Source organism: Idiotropiscis lumnitzeri, unplaced genomic scaffold (genome assembly GCF_059441095.1).
Source record: "Idiotropiscis lumnitzeri isolate Australia: NSW breed Sydney's pygmy pipehorse unplaced genomic scaffold, RoL_Ilum_1.0 HiC_scaffold_218, whole genome shotgun sequence".
Classification (NCBI taxonomy): domain Eukaryota; kingdom Metazoa; phylum Chordata; class Actinopteri; order Syngnathiformes; family Syngnathidae; genus Idiotropiscis; species Idiotropiscis lumnitzeri.
Genome location: NW_028283756.1, coordinates 247,501 through 255,000, shown reverse-complemented (window position 1 = coordinate 255,000; position 7,500 = coordinate 247,501).

Sequence of the window (7,500 nt, the reverse complement as noted above, 5' to 3'; positions counted from 1 at the left end):
GTGGCGGGGCCGGGAGGACCGCTCCTCCTGCGTCGGACCCGAGTCATAGGAAGTGCCGTGTGGCGGGGCCGGGAGGACCGCTCCTCCTGCGTCGGACCCGAGTCATAGGAAGTGCCGTGTGGCGGGGCCGGGAGGACCGCTCCTCCTGCGTCGGACCCGAGTCATAGGAAGTGCCGTGTGGCGGGGCCGGGAGGACCGCTCCTCCTGCGTCGGACCCGAGTCATAGGAAGTGCCGTGTTGCGCTGGTGGGGCCGTGCCCGCCAACAGCCTTCAGTGGTCGGATACCACGTTTGCAAGCTCCCCGCTGGAATGGGGACTTAGAAGAAATGAGGGGAAAATTCCCCCGGAGCTCCGTGCCTGAGGGCGGGCTGTGAGCCGCGCCGCGTCCGCCAACAGCCTTCCATGGTCGGACACCATTGTTCGCAAGTTGCCCGCTGGAATGGGCACATAGAAGAAATTTCGAGGATAACATCCACCAGAGCGCCAGGGCGGCCGTTATTGCAGTATGCGTCCGCCTGGCAGCTCTCTTCCGCGGGAACCATTGGGCAATTTCTTTCACGGAGGTGGACATAGAAGAATTTTTGTTTCTAAAAACGTGGTTCCTAAAAATGTGCCCCAGGTGTTTTGGAAAACCCGGGTAAACCTGGGAAGTAGGCAAATGACCCTCTGACTAGGGGTAAAAACGTTTGCCTACTGCAGCGCCCCTAATGCAATTCGGCGGAACTGCAACGCCCCTGGTCGCCTAAACGCTACCCCTGGTCGCCTAAACCTCACCCCTGGTCGCCTAAACCTCACCCCTGGTCGCCTAAAAGTCACCCCTGGTCGCCTAAATTGTCAACCCCTGGTCACCTAAATTGTCAACCCCTGGTCGCCTAAAGGGGACTTAGAAGAAATGAGGGGGCAAATTCCCCCGGAGCTCCGTGCCTGAGGGCGGGCTGTGAGCCGCGCCGCGTCCGCCAACAGCCTTCAGTGGTCGGATACAATGTATGAAAGTTCCCCGCTGGAAAGGGGACTTAGAAGAAATGAGGCAAATTTCCCCGGAGCTCCGTGCCTGAGGGCGGGCTGTGAGCCGCGCCGCGCCCGCCAACAGCCTTCAGTGGTCGGATACAATGTTTGAAAGTTCCCCGCTGGAAAGGGGACTTAGAAGAAATGAGGCAAATTTCCCCGGAGCTCCGTGCCTGAGGGCGGGCTGTGAGCCGCGCCGCGCCCGCCAACAGCCTTCAGTGGTCGGATACAATGTTTGAAAGGTCCCCGCTGGAAAGGGGACTTAGAAGAAATGAGCCAAATTTCCCCGGAGCTCCGTGCCTGAGGGCGGGCTGTGAGCCGCGCCGCGTCCGCCAACAGCCTTCAGTGGTCGGATACAATGTTTCAAAGTTCCCCGCTGGAAAGGGGACTTAGAAGAAATTTGTAAAAATTCACCCGGAGCTCCGTGCCTGAGGGCCGGCTATGAGCCGCGCCGTGCCCGCCAACAGCCTTCCACGGTCGGATACAATGTTTCAAAGTTCCCCGCTGGAAAGGGGACTTAGAAGGAATTTGTCAAATTCACCCGGAGCTCCGTGCCTGAGGGCCGGCTATGAGCCGCGCCGTGCCCGCCAACAGCCTTCCACGGTCGGATACAATGTTTCAAAGTTCCCCGCTGGAAAGGGGACTTAGAAGGAATTTGTCAAATTCACCCGGAGCTCCGTGCCTGAGGGCCGGCTATGAGCCGCGCCGTGCCCGCCAACAGCCTTCCACGGTCGGATACAATGTTTGAAAGTTCCCCGCTGGAAAGGGGACTTAGAAGAAATGAGGGGGAAATTCCCCCGGAGCTCCGTGCCTGAGGGCGGGCTGTGAGCCGCGCCGCGTCCGCCAACAGCCTTCCACGGTCGGATACAATGTTTCAAAGTTCCCCGCTGGAAAGGGGACTTAGAAGAAATTTGTAAAATTCACCCGGAGCTCCGTGCCCGAGGGCCGGCTATGAGCCGCGCCGCGCCCGCCAACAGCCTTCCTTTGGTCGGATACAATGTTTCAAAGTTCCCCGCTGGAAAGGGGACTTAGAAGAAATTTGTAAAATTCACCCGGAGCTCCGTGCCCGAGGGCCGGCTATGAGCCCCGCCGTGCCCGCCAACAGCCTTCCACGGTCGGATACAATGTTTCAAAGTTCCCCGCTGGAAAGGGGACTTAGAAGAAATTTGTAAAAATTCACCCGGAGCTCCGTGCCCGAGGGCCGGCTATGAGCCCCGCCGTGCCCGCCAACAGCCTTCCACGGTCGGATACAATGTTTCAAAGTTCCCCGCTGGAAAGGGGACTTAGAAGAAATTTGTAAAAATTCACCCGGAGCTCCGTGCCCGAGGGCCGGCTATGAGCCGCGCCGCGCCCGCCAACAGCCTTCCACGGTCGGATACAATGTTTCAAAGTTCCCCGCTGGAAAGGGGACTTAGAAGAAATTTGTGAAAATTCACCCGGAGCTCCGTGCCCGAGGGCCGGCTATGAGCCGCGCCGTGCCCGCCAACAGCCTTCCACGGTCGGATACAATGTTTCAAAGTTCCCCGCTGGAAAGGGGACTTAGAAGAAATTTGTAAAAATTCATCCGGAGCTCCGTGCCCGAGGGCCGGCTATGAGCCGCGCCGTGCCCGCCAACAGCCTTCCACGGTCGGATACAATGTTTCAAAGTTCCCCGCTGGAAAGGGGACTTAGAAGAAATTTGTGAAAATTCACCCGGAGCTCCGTGCCCGAGGGCCGGCTATGAGCCGCGCCGTGCCCGCCAACAGCCTTCCACGGTCGGATACAATGTTTCAAAGTTCCCCGCTGGAAAGGGGACTTAGAAGAAATTTGTAAAAATTCACCCGGAGCTCCGTGCCCGAGGGCCGGCTATGAGCCGCGCCGTGCCCGCCAACAGCCTTCCACGGTCGGATACAATGTTTCAAAGTTCCCCGCTGGAAAGGGGACTTAGAAGAAATTTGTGAAAATTCACCCGGAGCTCCGTGCCCGAGGGCCGGCTATGAGCCGCGCCGTGCCCGCCAACAGCCTTCCACGGTCGGATACAATGTTTCAAAGTTCCCCGCTGGAAAGGGGACTTAGAAGAAATTTGTGAAAATTCACCCGGAGCTCCGTGCCTGAGGGCCGGCTATGAGCCGCGCCGCGCCCGCCAACAGCCTTCAGTGGTCGGATACAATGTTTGAAAGTTCCCCGCTGGAAAGGGGACTTAGAAGAATTGAGTAAAATTCACCCGGAGCTCCGTGCCCGAGGGCCGGCTATGAGCCGCGCCGCGCCCGCCAACAGCCTTCCTTTGGTCGGATACAATGTTTCAAAGTTCCCCGCTGGAAAGGGGACTTAGAAGAAATTTGTGAAAATTCACCCGGAGCTCCGTGCCTGAGGGCCGGCTATGAGCCGCGCCGTGCCCGCCAACAGCCTTCCACGGTCGGATACAATGTTTCAAAGTTCCCCGCTGGAAAGGGGACTTAGAAGAAATTTGTGAAAATTCACCCGGAGCTCCGTGCCCGAGGGCCGGCTATGAGCCGCGCCGTGCCCGCCAACAGCCTTCCACGGTCGGATACAATGTTTCAAAGTTCCCCGCTGGAAAGGGGACTTAGAAGAAATTTGTAAAAATTCACCCGGAGCTCCGTGCCCGAGGGCCGGCTATGAGCCGCGCCGTGCCCGCCAACAGCCTTCCACGGTCGGATACAATGTTTCAAAGTTCCCCGCTGGAAAGGGGACTTAGAAGAAATTTGTAAAATTCACCCGGAGCTCCGTGCCCGAGGGCCGGCTATGAGCCGCGCCGTGCCCGCCAACAGCCTTCCACGGTCGGATACAATGTTTCAAAGTTCCCCGCTGGAAAGGGGACTTAGAAGAAATTTGTGAAAATTCACCCGGAGCTCCGTGCCTGAGGGCCGGCTATGAGCCGCGCCGTGCCCGCCAACAGCCTTCCACGGTCGGATACAATGTTTCAAAGTTCCCCGCTGGAAAGGGGACTTAGAAGAAATTAGGCAACTTTCCCCGGAGCTCCATGCCTGAGTGCGGGCTGTTTGCCGCGCCGTGCCCGCCAACAGCCTTCAGTGGTCGGATACAATGTTTCAAAGTTCCCCGCTGGAAAGGGGACTTAGAAGAAATTATGAATATTTTTGTTTCTAAAAACGTGATCCCTGAAAATGTGCCCCAGGTGTTTTGGAAAACCCGGGTAAACCTGGGAAGTAGGCAAATGACCCTCTGACTAGGGGGGAAGAACGTTTGCCTACTGCAGCGCCCCTAATGCAATTCGGCGGAACTGCAACGCCCCTGGTCGCCTAAACGCTACCCCTGGTCGCCTAAAAGCTACCCCTGGTCGCCTAAAAGCTACCCCTGGTCGCCTAAACGCTACCCCTGGTCGCCTAAACGCTACCCCTGGTCGCCTAAACGCTACCCCTGGTCACCTAAACGCTACCCCTGGTCGCCTAAACGCTTCCCCTGGTCACCTAAACGCTACCCCTGGTCGCCTAAACGCTACCCCTGGTCGCCTAACTGACCCCTCGTGTGTGGGGATCAACGTTTGCCTACTAGGGCGTCCTCCGGCGGCCTCTCGGCAGTACTGCAGGCCCATTTTAGCCGAGCCCATTGAAATGAATGGGGGAATTTTATACGTTTTTGCCTTTTTTCCCCCCCCCTCGTTCTTTTTGTATTTATTCATTTATTTCAACTTTTACCGACTCAACCGCCCTCCGGCGTGCCCTCGGCGGTCCCGCAAGCCCAATTCGGCCGAGCCCATTGAAATGAATGGGGGAATTTTATACGTTTTTGCCTTTTTTTTCCCCCCCTCGTTCTTTTTGTATTTATTCATTTATTTCAACTTTTACCGACTCAACCGCCCTCCGGCGTGCCCTCGGCGGTCCCGCAAGCCCAATTCGGCCGAGCCCATTGAAATGAATGGGGGAATTTTATACGTTTTTGCCTTTTTTTCCCCCCTCGTTCTTTTTGTATTTATTCATTTATTTCAACTTTTACCGACTCAACCGCCCTCCGGCGTGCCCTCGGCGGTCCCGCAAGCCCAATTCGGCCGAGCCCATTGAAATGAATGGGGGAATTTTATACGTTTTTGCCTTTTTTTTCCCCCCTCGTCCTTTTTGTATTTATTTACTTATTTCAACCTTTACCGACTTAGGGGCCGCTTTGCACCGCCTGTGCCCGGGGAAGGTGCTCATATTCGGGCCAAGTGTGACACACGCCCGCCCTCCTCCTCCGGAGCTTCCATTAGGGTAGACTTAGGGGCCGCTTGGCACCGCCTGTGCCCGGGGAAGGTGCTCATATTCGGCTTCACTGTCAGGCAGCATGCACTCCTCCTCCGGAGCTTCCATTTGGGCAAACTTAGGGGCCGCTTGGCACCGCCCGTGCCCGGGGAAGGTGCTCCTATTCGGGCCAAGTGTGACACACGCCCGCACTCCTCCTCCGGAGCTTCCATTTGGGCAAACTTAGGGGCCGCTTGGCACCGCCTGTGCCCGGGGAAGGTGCTCATATTCGGCTTCACTGTCACACAGCATGCACTCCTCCTCCGGAGCTTCCATAAGGGCAAACTTAGGGGCCGCTTGGCACCGCCTGTGCCCGGGGAAGGTGCTCATATTCGGCTTCACTGTCACACAGCATGCACTCCTCCTCCGGAGCTTCCATAAGGGCAAACTTAGGGGCCGCTTGGCACCGTCTGTGCCCGGGGAAGGTGCTCATATTCGGGCCAAGTGTGACACACGCCCGCACTCCTCCTCCGGAGCTTCCATGAGGGTAGACTTAGGGGCCGCTTGGCACCGCCTGTGCCCGGGGAAGGTGCTCATAGTCGGCTTCACTGTCAGGCAGCATGCACTCCTCCTCCGGAGCTTCCATTTGGGCAAACTTAGGGGCCGCTTGGCACCGTCTGTGCCCGGGGAAGGTGCTCATATTCGGGCCAAGTGTGACACACGCCCGCACTCCTCCTCCGGAGCTTCCATTTGGGCAAACTTAGGGGCCGCTTGGCACCGTCTGTGCCCGGGGAAGGTGCTCCTATTCGGCTTCACTGTCATGCAGCATGCACTCCTCCTCCGGAGCTTCCATTTGGGCAAACTTAGGGGCCGCTTGGCACCGTCTGTGCCCGGGGAAGGTGCTCCTATTCGGCTTCACTGTCACACAGCATGCACTCCTCCTCCGGAGCTTCCATAAGGGCAAACTTAGGGGCCGCTTGGCACCGTCTGTGCCCGGGGAAGGTGCTCATATTCGGGCCAAGTGTGACACACGCCCGCACTCCTCCTCCGGAGCTTCCATGAGGGTAGACTTAGGGGCCGCTTGGCACCTCCCGTGCCCGGGGAAGGTGCTCATATTCGGCTTCACTGTCACACAGCATGCACTCCTCCTCCGGAGCTTCCATAAGGGCAAACTTAGGGGCCGCTTGGCACCGCCCGTGCCCGGGGAAGGTGCTCATATTCGGGCCAAGTGTGACACACGCCCGCCCTCCTCCTCCGGAGCTTCCATGAGGGTAGACTTAGGGGCCGCTTGGCACCTCCCGTGCCCGGGGAAGGTGCTCATATTCGGCTTCACTGTCACACAGCATGCACTCCTCCTCCGGAGCTTCCATAAGGGCAAACTTAGGGGCCGCTTGGCACCGCCTGTGCCCGGGGAAGGTGCTCATATTCGGGCCAAGTGTGACACACGCCCGCACTCCTCCTCCGGAGCTTCCATTAGGGCAAACTTAGGGGCCGCTTGGCACCGCCTGTGCCCGGGGAAGGTGCTCATATTCGGCTTCACTGTCAGGCAGCATGCACTCATCCTCCGGAGCTTCCATAAGGGCAAACTTAGGGGCCGCTTGGCACCGCCTGTGCCCGGGGAAGGTGCTCCTATTCGGGCCAAGTGTGACACACGCCCGCCCTCCTCCTCCGGAGCTTCCATGAGGGTAGACTTAGGGGCCGCTTGGCACCTCCCGTGCCCGGGGAAGGTGCTCATATTCGGCTTCACTGTCACACAGCATGCACTCCTCCTCCGGAGCTTCCATAAGGGCAAACTTAGGGGCCGCTTGGCACCGTCTGTGCCCGGGGAAGGTGCTCCTATTCGGCTTCACTGTCACACAGCATGCACTCCTCCTCCGGAGCTTCCATAAGGGCAAACTTAGGGGCCGCTTGGCACCGTCTGTGCCCGGGGAAGGTGCTCCTATTCGGCTTCACTGTCACACAGCATGCACTCCTCCTCCGGAGCTTCCATAAGGGCAAACTTAGGGGCCGCTTGGCACCGTCTGTGCCCGGGGAAGGTGCTCCTATTCGGCTTCACTGTCACACAGCATGCACTCCTCCTCCGGAGCTTCCATAAGGGCAAACTTAGGGGCCGCTTGGCACCGTCTGTGCCCGGGGAAGGTGCTCCTATTCGGCTTCACTGTCACACAGCATGCACTCCTCCTCCGGAGCTTCCATAAGGGCAAACTTAGGGGCCGCTTGGCACCGTCTGTGCCCGGGGAAGGTGCTCCTATTCGGCTTCACTGTCACACAGCATGCACTCCTCCTCCGGAGCTTCCATAAGGGCAAACTTAGGGGCCGCTTG